The 12,195-nt window shown below is 43.2% G+C and overlaps 1 pseudogene; it reads left to right on the top strand.

Moving 5' to 3' along the window:
* Positions 1–5,440, top strand: LOC138627416 (hepatic and glial cell adhesion molecule-like; annotated as a pseudogene).
* Positions 5,441–12,195: the final 6,755 nt, after the last annotated feature.

Here is a 12,195-nt window from a genome sequence, read left to right as displayed (position 1 = left end):
ATGTACTCAGTCCCAGCAGCGCCTGAATGAATGACTGTGTCCTCCGTCCTGCCCAGAGACGCAAATCATGCTGGTCGTCAGGGAGGAAAACAAAGCCTGAGACCCAAGATGAAGGCCGAGAGGGAGGCTGCTTCACAAGCTAAAACATTTTACCACGTTTTACTGCTCGTATGTCTTGACTTCTTCAACTCAGGTATGTTACTTCTTTTCTTTTTGAGCAAAATTTGCTTTAAAATTTGGTGCACAAGTAGATCCAGAAGTTTTGCCTTAGAGTTGTTTATGCATTGTATCTGATGCATGGTTGAAAATGGTGCAAATGTGTTTTTGCATGTTTGTTTGTATGCTCTTTAGTTTGTTTACATATGAGGGAATCAGTAAATACTGATCGAGCTTGTTGCTTCTCTGTTGCTCAATAGCTCGCATGGTTTGAAACAATCAGAGGACGCTTCTAGATCATTTTGCAAATAGACACAAAGATTTTCAGTTGAACTTGCAACTCCTGAAGCAGCTGTGCTTTCATAATAGATGATTTGGTGTCAGAAGAAAATGCAAAACAACAGGAAGTTACATAACTTCTTCATAAATAAAAGCAGATCGTGGAAAAGCTTTGACCTGCTGTGACACAACTGCAGGTTTCTGATCATTTGTGCAGTGTTTTGCATGATATTATTCCACCTGAATGTCACTAAATAAGTATGAATTCAGAAGATATGCCGTGACTAAACTCTGAAAACGGAACATTAGAGCTCTCACAAAGGGTGTTGTTTGTTGTATTGGACTGGATTAGACCGTGTGGGTGTTTTCACAGTCTCGGGCCCACCCCCCCTTTTGAAAGTCATACTGTAACTGTGCCTACGGTCTGTACCAGAACCGCTGTCTTCAGCTGTCTTCAGCTGTCTTCAGCTGTCTCCAGCTGTCTTCAGCTGCGTGTCACCACCGTCCTGCCATTGTTGAGGCTGTCGGCGGAGTCACTGAGCAGCTCTGTTTCTGCAGCGCTAGCACGGCGTCTGGATCGCTCCCAGTGCTCTTTTCATGAACTGCCAAGAAGGAAATTCGAACAAACAATCCCCACTTTTGTTGGCTCACGCCGGCCCATCCCAAAGACTTCGACAGCCGTTACCATGGCGATGCGGATCTGCCATGAAAAACTGGCTGCGGTGTACAGCGGTGGCGGGGCGTGGTGCTCTTCGTCACGTATGTTCAGAAGTGATACCGAAGTTCTTCTTCATTTAAGTGCCGTCACGGCTGCAGATGGTCGTTCATGAAGCTGCAACAGCAGACAACATTCATACTGAAGGATTCAGTTCTCGTGTTCAGTGCCGATGCAGACGGGCGTGGAGCGTCGTTTTCCTCTTGGCACTCGACCAAGTTAGTTTCCCACTGCAGAGCAACAAGAACGTTTTTATCAAGTGCAGATGTTGTAAGAATAAATCATTTTTTAATGTTAAAGAATTGTCCATTATTTGTCCAATAAGAACCATCGAATCACCAATCAGTTTAAAATATTGTTGGCTTTTTATCGAACATGCAAGAAACCAAGTTTCTGCAGATTTATAATGCTCTGCAAACTCATAATTAAATAGTTGACAAAATATTTAAGACTAGAAACATCTCAGATAACAATGGCTGTTTGATAGATTGTTTTTGTCGTCTCTTAGACTTTGAATATCCTGTACATTCATACAGTAATCTTACATTTTTAAATGTACATTATATTGTTTTGATCACACCCTCAGAAAAAAGTTGCAGGCTGCAGTGCATGTAAGACTTTGTACAGGATAGCCGTGGCAAGCCTTAGCTCAAGCTAAATCTACATTTCTGTACATTGATTTTCATGTAGATATTAATAGTACTAGTGGAGATGAACACGTATCATGGATGCGTGTATTTCCTATGAGCTATATGGACGATAAATGAACAATTTAAAATTTATTTTCTGAAACAAAAGCGAGCAAGAAGCTGGCAGAACATATTCTGTTTGTCGATATGGTTTTTATCCTCTCGTAGTTTGTGAAGATCATTCAGAAACGTGTGGACTCATCTGCGTGATCAGTTCCAGAGGCTCTAGTAGGTACAGCTCTGTCCTCAGACAGATCTATCCGGAGTGATGTGTCATTAGATATCGGCATTCCCATAAATCTGTTCACAAGAGGAGCTTTAAACTCACTTGAATGCCGTGACCTTTGTCCCGTGTGTCTCTGCAGGTGAAGTGCTGGCGGTGAACATGACCATCCCAAACAGCCTCATCAGAGGTTCAGCAGGCGGCGAGGCCGTTCTGTCCGTCCGCTACGACAGCTTCAGCCTCGACCCGCCGGTCATTAAGTGGCAGCTGCAGAGGGAAAAGTCCGTCACCGTCGTCCAGTCCATTGGAACGGATATCATCGGGACCCTGAGGCCGGAGTACCGAGACCGCATCCTGGTGTTTGAGAACGGGACTCTGCTCCTCCACAACCTCCGACTGTCCGACGACGGAACGTACGAAGTGGAGATCTCCATCACAGACGACAGCTTCACAGGAGAGGGCAGCATCACACTCACCGTCGACGGTAGGGGGGACGGGTTCTCTTGTACGAGTCTGTAAGGTCTTACCCATACACCATATTTACTGTTCTCTTGTGTCTCCACATCCAGAAACTATATCCCGGCCCTTTATCCACATGGAGGCGTCATCGGTACTGGAGCTCAGCGAGAACGTCATCCTCAACTGTTCCCACGACAACGGAACCAGAACGACATACCGGTGGTTCAAAGGTGGGAAGCCGCTGACCAACGTGACGAGGTTCGTGTTGTCACCTGACCAGAAGCTCTTGACCATCTCACGGGTGCTGATGGTGGACGATGACGTCTACACCTGCGCGGTGGAGAATCCTGTGGGCAACATGACGAGCCTGCCCATCAGACTGACCGTTTACAGTGAGTCTTAGTTGCATAATTCAAAGTGGCACCAGTGTAACAAGCAGGGAATCACAGAAACAACACTAGATCACCCTCCGGACACCTGTACCAAATTTCACACCAATCCATCCAATAGTTGTGGAGATATTTCAGTCAAGACCAAAGCAACAAACAGGCACTACTTTACTCCGATTTTCTAAGTATATATTCAGTAATCGTATCGTGTAAAATCTTTTTTTTTTAATTGTTGTTGTGTAGTGCCTTTACTGTTACTCTGCATATCCTAACAGGAAGAAGTTCCCTCTACATCATCCTTTCCACTGGAGGCATCTTCCTCCTCATCACCTTGGTGACCGTATGCGCCTGCTGGACGCCTTCTAAAAAGTAAGTATTGTTATTAGGCTTTAAGAATAAAACCCCAAATAGGACAAGACTGATTAAAAAAAAAAAAAGGCCGAGCTGGAAAGCACTGATACCATTTTGTCTTCTTAGGTCTCGACATCCACCAAGAAAGCCTGTGTCCAGTTATTATGACCACCCTCGTCACCTACCAATCAATCACACAGGTAAAGTGTGTTTTGGTTTAGGCTTCATTTAATGCTGATAGAGAAATTAGACCGTGTACGAATGATGGTCCGATGTTTTGTGCTTTGCCACAGATGATGTGCTTCCAAAAATAACAGAGAATAACGGGATAAATGCAGTAACTTCACTTTACATCCTCCAACAAAAGGTACCTCTTTCATCAACACTCTAATCCGTTTACATCCTGTGACTCACATCAGGTAGCAAGACTTAAAACCGGAGGAAAATCTAAATCGTTAACACAGTTAGCTGTGCAAACCAACAGACCCAGAGATAGTAATGCAGTATTTATATCTAAACAATATAAATGCAACGCTATTAATGCCATATATTCGGGCTGATGTCGTCCTGTTTTGCAGGATCCCTCCATGGATGACTCCTCCAGTAACAGCATTGGATCTCCGTCTGAACTCGACAACCCGCCATGCTACTCCAGTTCCCCAAAGTACTCCGATTCTCTTACCCGGTCAACCGGGTGCCCCGCCCATAACTCCCACTGGTTCACCTGAAAGATCAGAAACTCTCCACAACGCAGCAAGCGGGAGGTCACGTTGTGTTACCGTGTTCTGCTCCTGACTCCGAAGAGCCCCGAGCATCGGATGTTAGAGAAAGAGCTCAAAACCATTTCCTGAGTTTTTACACCAATGGAAATTATGACTTAAATATCAGTTGTTTTTAAAGTTAGAGGGACAGACTGTGGAGGAATACCGAGGCAGTGACATCAGATGTGTTTTGAAATGACTCTGAAGTCCGTATTTATCACTCGTCACTGTTGTTGGTTGGTTAATGGCAGTGACCACAGCGATGTTTGTGTGATAAAGAAACTGGTAAGTCAGTTACAGAAGTGCGACTGTGTGATATGTTACGTTGTGTTCAATGAAACCCAAAAATTACTTTGTAATATTTTGTGGAATAATATAAATTAGTATTTTAGTTCTACTAGATGATTTAATAGAACTTTCAGTTTAAACAGAGATAAAGCCATGCTGGAGTAGGGGCCATGGTGTTTGAATTTTATACATACTGTACTTTAATAAAAGGAGAAATTCTCAAAAGTCTGTTTTTTTTGTAGTATTTGTATCTATAGTAGTCCTTGTGTCTTCATGTCTTTTGCGTTGTGTCTCTTTGGCTCGAGCAAACTGGTCATTTGGGACAAAAAGGGGCGGAGCCTCACCGATTGTCTTCAGAACGAATAAAGCTTATAGTGATTACTGATAAACTTGGTTATAGATATAATTCAAGCACTCCTGCTGTTATTTCTCATTATTCTACACTGTGAACGGCTGTTATGAATCCTCCAGTTCAGATTCTGTCCGTCACCATCTTTGCTAGTTCGGAGTGGTTTGGAGCAGGAAGTGACCATATTTGGACGAGCTGGGGGAGGAGCCAGCGGTGGATCTAACTGATCTGATTGGAAACCTTGACTAAACTTTGAAAAGAGTAATGCCAATATTTTAATTAACATTTTGCAACGTGTGAAACACATTTCTACAACCTTGTGGATGTGCACTTACGTTCTTAAGACTAAGTGTGGTTATTTGGACAGATCCATTGGTTATATATAATTTGGACTTGTTCATAGTCTTCTTTACAGCCTTTTGCAGCACTTTTTTACTGCCAAGAGACACTCATGTAAAACTATTTTCAGGAATGTGTATTGTGTGGCCCACATGCACATATAAACAACAAATGTTAACTTCATGGTGGTGCTATAAAGTGTTGCTGAATCCGGAGGGGTACAACTTCTTGGCACCATGAATATCTGGTGGTCCATCCAAAGGTTGCTTAAAGATTTCTGTATAAAAAACGTGAACCTTCTTGGTGACAATACAGAAAAAGTCAAGCGGTCACCAAACCCAGGATTCATTCTGAGGAACATGAATGTCTGCACCGAACTTCATGGCAATTCATTAAATTGTTTTCAGTAACGTTTTATTTTTAAGCTGCTTTGTTCAAAATATAAACATCGACAATAAAATGTTCAACGTGGTCGTCTGACTCACAATAACTTGTGTAGCACACAATAGCATGGCCAAAAATTCATGACGTATAATATTTTATCGTGTATGTTCATTTTTGTTGTATGTTTGACTTATAGAATAATACCAGCAGGTGATCGAGATAAAGCTGATATCAACAGCTTTTAGTGAATAAATCTCTACAGACTTGACTTTCAGTGGATTATATTCCACTTTTTCAAATGTAGACAAACAGAATTTAGTTTTGAAGGTTAATTTGCATATTTCTGAACACTCCAACGTGATGTCATAAAGGGAGTGATGTCACTATATTCAGTGTTTTGTTGTCAGAACCTTCGGAATTCACTCACTCAGATACACACTTGTTGGATCGACATTCACTTGTTTGCAAAGTTATCATACGTTTAATCCATGAACATGGACGTGAACATCGACTCGGCACTGAAGACTAAAACTTGCAGCACTTCTAGCGACAGTAAGTGGAGACTCCAGGAAAAACCTGCGTTGTTGTCAGATATTGGGATTGAACTCAAACCTGAGACAGACCTCTGATTTGTTCTTTTGAGCCAATTTTATTCAATTAGTGTTTCCAATTTACAGCAAATTAATGTTCCACTGTGATTTCTCATTTGCAGAATACAGTAGCATCATGTCACTAAAAAATACATCTGTGAATGGAGAGAATAAAGAAGGCCTCATGGAACCGGCTTGTTGTCACACGACAGCGGCGAAGAGGGAGGCCAGTCCTGACACTGAGACCTCTCAGAAACAGTCAAGAGTCTCTGACGTGGCTGAACCCTGTCCCAGATCTCAGGAGGCCAGCATCATAAGGAGAGCCAGGAGGAGACTCACCGACTGTGGAGAGGGACCCTCGGGGCTGAGGATGAAGAGGAAACTCTGTGACCTTCAGCAGAGTGATGAGGAGGCTGCATCCTCTTCAGATAATGGCCAACGTAAGACCATCATGTGAAACCACAGGTTTATAATCAGTTCACACTTTACAGATTTAGATTTAATAGTTTTGTATTTATAATGCCAATCTTCCTGGGTATTGGTATATTAATCCAAACAGACTTCAGTTCTCCTAAATGATGTAAATATCTCACTTTCATTTGATAGTATCTATTTATGCAGATAGTTTGGGATTTTTCTCTCCAGGTTTGGAGATTGTTGTGCTCACCATTGTGATGGTTTGTCTTTTTTGGTGCTCTCAGCATTGACACACACCAAAAAAACTACATTTTATGAACTGTCATTGTTTCGGGGAGGAGATAGACATCTTAAAACCTGGACAGATCAAAATAAAACTATCTGCATAGATAGATATGACATAGAATCATGTTTATTTATGAGTCAACTTGTCAGTAGGAGAATGTTTTCACTTTGCTGCTTTCAAAGAAAGCTAACAGTTACATTTCCTGATATGATAGAGGTGTAAACATGAACAAGTTCAGCACAGAATGATTAAATGTTTGGTTATTTAAGTTGGACGACTTATTTTCCATTTTTGAGCCTTAGACGGTCAACAAGCTAAAGTTTTTCTTGTTTTTTTCATATGTAGATGGCAGCAAAAATAATAAAAGACGCCAGAAAGAACCGGTTTGTTGTCACACGACAGCGGCGAAGAGGGAGGCCAGTCCTGACCCTGAGACCTCTCAGAAACAGTCAAGAGTCTCTGACGTGGCTGAACCCTGTCCCAGATCTCAGGAGGCCAGCATCATAAGGAGAGCCAGGAGGAGACTCACCGACTGTGGAGAGGGACCCTCAGGGCTGAGGATGAAGAGGAAACTCTGTGACCTTCAGCAGAGTGATGAGGAGGCTGCATCCTCTTCAGATAATGGCCAACGTAAGACCATCATGTGAAACCACAGGTTTATAATCAGTTCACACTTTACAGATTTAGATTTAATAATGCCAATCTTTCTGGGTATTGGTATATTAATCCAAACAGACTTCAGTTCTCCTAAATTATGAACACAAACTAAAACAAACTTCTCACTTTCATCTAGTAGTATATATTTATGCAGATAGTTTGGGATTTTTCTCTCCAGGTTTTGAGATTTTTACGCTCACCATTGCGATGGTATTTGCCATGGTTTGTCTTTTTTGGTGCTCTCAGCATTGACACACCAAAAAACTAAATTTGATGATGTCATTGTTTTGGAGAACTCGTTAGTCAACTCGTTAGTAGGAGAATTCTTTCTGCTGCTTGCAAAGAAAGCTAGAAAGAACTTTTCCTGATATCATAGAGGTGTAAACATAAAAAAGTTCCTGTTTGGTTAGACGGTTTATTTCTTGATGTTAGCGCCTTTAACTGTTAACAAGCTGATGTTTTTCTTCTTTTTTTTTCATAAGTTGAAGACGGCAACAACAACAAAAAAGTCGTCAAAGAACCCGTGCGCCGTCGGACAAGAGTTGCCAAGAGTAACACCAGCTCTGAGGGCCAGACATCCAAACAATCCACAGCAGCTAAGCGCAGAGGTAAGAACTTAGTGCTTAATGACGGGTTTTGGCTTTATTTAGGTGTAACAGACGCCGGGTTCAAATTAGAGCTCATTTAAGGTGACGACTATGTCATCGCTGGCGTTCCGTGCTAAAACTCATCACACGTTTACGTTTGTTTTTCAGCTCAATTCGAGGCCAAATACGTTCAGCTTGAAAAGCTCGGCCAAGGAGGGTGTGGAGCCGTGTTTGCTGGCGTCCGTAGAGAAGACAATTTACCAGTAAGTATTACACACATATTCACGCATCAACACTCAAACAAGTACAGTGGTCGAGATGTGCTAACCCAAATCTTGTTTGTTTCTTGTAGGTAGCTATCAAACACATCCCTAAAGATAAAGTCCACTGCAAAGAAAAGGTAAGTGAGCAACACCAACTACTGCTGCTGTCATCAATTCACTAATTCCTGAATGGATTATTGATGGAACATAATTATCTGTCTGTTTGTCTCTTTATCTATCAGGACGAGAATGGGAAAAATATTTCCTCAGAAGTGGCGTGTATGTTGAAGATGGAAGAAGGAACACGTGGTTCAGTGGGGCAGACAGTGAATGTCTCCCTGCTGGACTGGTATGATCTGCACTGGGAGCTGATTGTGGTCATGGAGAGACCGATGCCGTCCCAGGACCTCAATGACTACGTCATGGTCAACGGAGGCTCCCTGGAGGAGGACGAGGCCAAAGTAAGTAGCCGTTGGATTCTTGGAAATGTGTTTGAGTTTTAAGCCTGTTAACATTTGTCAAAGGTTCCTCTTTTATTCAGTAGTTTTGGGGGCAAGTTCCTGAACCTAAAATTGAGCAATGCTGAGGAGGTGATACGAAATGGACAAATAAGGCTTGAAATGTACAATTAAGTTTTTATTTTTCTAGATTTGGGTCACAAATATATTTAATAATAACATTGCATTTCTCCAGATTGATGTCAGTTGTTGTCAACTTTGAATCACAGTCGTTAACGTAGAGTCATCACCATTAAAAATGTCTTATCGCCCTTTTTCTTCTCAATTCCTTATCTTCTTTTGTCTCTTAGATTATCCTGAGACAGCTGGTTGATGCAGCAAAACAGCTTGAGGAGAAAAACATTTTCCATCGGGACATCAAGACACAAAACATCTTGATTGAAACCGGCTCGGCCGTTCCTCGTGTTCGCCTCATTGACTTTGGACTCAGCTGCTTTTTTAAGAAGAAGTCCTTGTATCGAGCCTTCTGTGGTACGATGTCTAGCTTCTACATCCAATTTCATTCATTCATCAATCCATTATTTTTTTAAACACCATTCCTCCTCCTCGCTATATTATTATTGTGTTTGTGGTTTGTAGGAACTCCTGCTCACATCCCACCAGAGTGGATTGAAAATGGTTCTCACAGAGCCGGCCCCACGACAGTGTGGCAGATGGGAGTTGTCCTGTATAACATACTGCACAGATTTACAGAGTTTGACACAGGGGGGGGGGGGGGGGGGGGGGGGGGGGGGGGGGGGGGGGGGGGGGGGGGGGGGGGGGGGGGGGGGGGGGGGGGGGGGGGGGGGGGGGGGGGGGGGGGGGGGGGGGGGGGGGGGGGGGGGGGGGGGGGGGGGGGGGGGGGGGGGGGGGGGGGGGGGGGGGGGGGGGGGGGGGGGGGGGGGGGGGGGGGTTTTTTTTTTTTTTTTTTTTTTTTTTTTTTTTTTTTTTTTTTTTTTTTTTTTTTTTTTTTTTTTTTAGGAGTTTGTAAAAGGCCACATTAAGATCAGCGATATGCTATCTGAAGGTATGAAATTCAACTCTTGATGCACAAACCTGTCAGCAGACAGGAATCTGTTGGTTGTGGTTCACATTCTGTTGGATAACTGTCATCTTTCTCCTTCTTTCTCTGCAGAATGCATCAATTTCCTGCAGATGTGTTTGGACGAATCTCCCAAGGATCGTCCCACCCTGGAGGAGCTACAGTGTCACCCATGGCTTTATTGACCAGTGACCATTCATCCACGTTGGTATTTTTTGTGGTTTGGAGCAGCGCCGCTCACATCGTTAAAAAAACTCACATCTTCAGAGGTTTGAGCGGCGAGGCAACAACCCCTTTAGTCCTTCTTGTCAGATTTATTACTTTAGTCCGTGAAAAACGTTCGTCCTGTAAAAACGTCCGTCCGGTGAAAACAACGTACGACCAACCGTCCCCAAAAAACAAAACACAACTCGTATCTTGGCTCCAACGGTCTTTATATTTAAAAAAAAAAATGTTTTTGCTACTTAACATTTGTGAAATAAAACCTCTGTCAGCGAACCCTTTGAAGACCGTTGGGCAAATTGTCATCGTCTACAAACTGTCAATACATTTTAAAATGAAATGTTCTGTGTAAAAATCCGGTCGGCACAGAGGTGCAGTGGTTAGTGCTGTTTCCTCACAGCAAGAAGGTTCTCGGTTCTAAACCCACCTGGGGCCTGTCTGTGTGGAGTTCTTGTGTTCTCCCTGTGTCCATGGGGGTTTTCTCCGGGAGCTCCGGTTTGCCCCCCCCCCCCCCCCCACACACACACACACACCTTAACTCTGCAATTTATAGGATAAACACAAACTGTGAGAAGTGTTAAAAAAAATGTCACGTCTTCAGAGGTTTGAGCGGCGCTGCGACGACCGCTTTAGTCCGTGAAAAACATCCGTCCGGTGAACACCGATCATCCGGTGAAAACCAATTGTCCCGTAAAAACCGTCTGTAACGTGAAAACCGTTCATCCGGTGAAAAACGTCCATCCGGTGAAAAACGTCTGTCTGTTGAAAAACGTCCGTCCCGTGAAAAACGTCCGTCTGGTGAAAACAACGTACGACCAACTGTCCCCAAAAACAAAACAAAACTCGTATCGGTCTTCTTTAAAAAACATAATATTTGCTACTTGAAATTTGTGACATAATACCTCCGTCAGCGAACCCTTTGAAGACCGTTGGGCAAATTGTCATCGTCTACAAACTGTCAATACATTTTAAAATGAAATGTTCTGTGTAAAAATCCGGTCGGCACAGAGGTGCAGTGGTTAGCGCTGTTTCCTCACAGCAAGAAGGTTCTCGGTTCTAAACCCACCTGGGGCCTTTCTGAAACCGTAACAAGTGTTAAAACAAACTCTTTTTGGCAGGATCTCTGCGTTTCCTTGTGTTTTTTTCTTGTTTTGTTTCCGCCCTCCCTGCTTGTGTTTCTTTCCGTGTTGGCAGGTTTCGTGGTGTTTCTCGTCAGACTACAGCTGCTGAACCATCAACTCCGGCTCCCGGCACATCTGAACTTCATCCCACCAATCACCTCCAGCAGTATATCTACCCTCTGGGCTTCCAGTCCACCCGCGGTACCGCCGATCGGACCTCTTCTCTGGAACTCTTCCTGCTCCGTTACCGTCAGATCTCCCGACCAGGTCTCTCCTGTCTGGACGCCTCCATGCGGTTCCCCTCGCTCACGTTTTCTGCTCTTTCTTTCTTTTGCAGATGTCCGTGGAGCTGCGTGTCTCTGGTCTTCGATTCCTCGCCCCACCGACAGTTCAGGTCTTGGATCTCTATGCTGTCCTTTTCTCTCTCTGCTCTCCCCTCCCCCCAACCGGTCGAGGCAGATGGCTGCCCACCTCTGAGCCTGGTTCTGTCTGTTTCTTCCTGTTAAAAGGGAGTTTTTCCTTCCCTCTGTAGGAGGTTATTCTCCCTTTTAAAGGGGAGTTTTTTCCTCCTGGCTTGTGAGAATTGTTGGGTTCCTCTGAATAATGTTGTACAGTTCTGTTGTAAAAACTTAAGGTGTTAGATGCCTTGAAATAACCTGTGTTGTGATTTGATGCAATATAAATACAATTTTTATTGAATTATGATAGAATGGAGCTTCTTTCTTCTGACTGACTGACTTGCTTCTATGGTAACAAATACTTTTTCAGTAACACTTTTAAGGCTGAAGAGAGAAATACCAATATTTGAATTAACATTTTGCAACCTGTGAAACACATTTCTTCAGCTTTGTGCATTTATGTTCTTCAGACTGTAAGTGTGAAGAACAGAATCATTATTTATATAGAATTTTGACTTGTTAATAGTCTCCTTTATGACCTTTTGAATATCTGGTGGCCATTCAATGGTTGCTTAAATATTTCTGAATAATAGACAATATCGATAAAGTCAAGAGTTCACCAAAACCTACGGTGGCCCTAAAAGTCAAACACAATAACATTTCAGAAAACGCAAAAATATCAAGACGGAAAACCTGTTGATTGAGAACGGCTCGGGCGTTCCTCGTGTTCGCC

This window comes from Brachyistius frenatus, unplaced genomic scaffold (assembly GCF_029030835.1).
Source record: "Brachyistius frenatus isolate BFR_SWC_R1_liver_20210118 unplaced genomic scaffold, ASM2903083v1 Contig_84, whole genome shotgun sequence".
NCBI classification, from domain to species: domain Eukaryota; kingdom Metazoa; phylum Chordata; class Actinopteri; family Embiotocidae; genus Brachyistius; species Brachyistius frenatus.
Note: the sequence above shows the minus strand (reverse complement) of the source record. Positions and strands in the feature narration are given on the sequence as shown.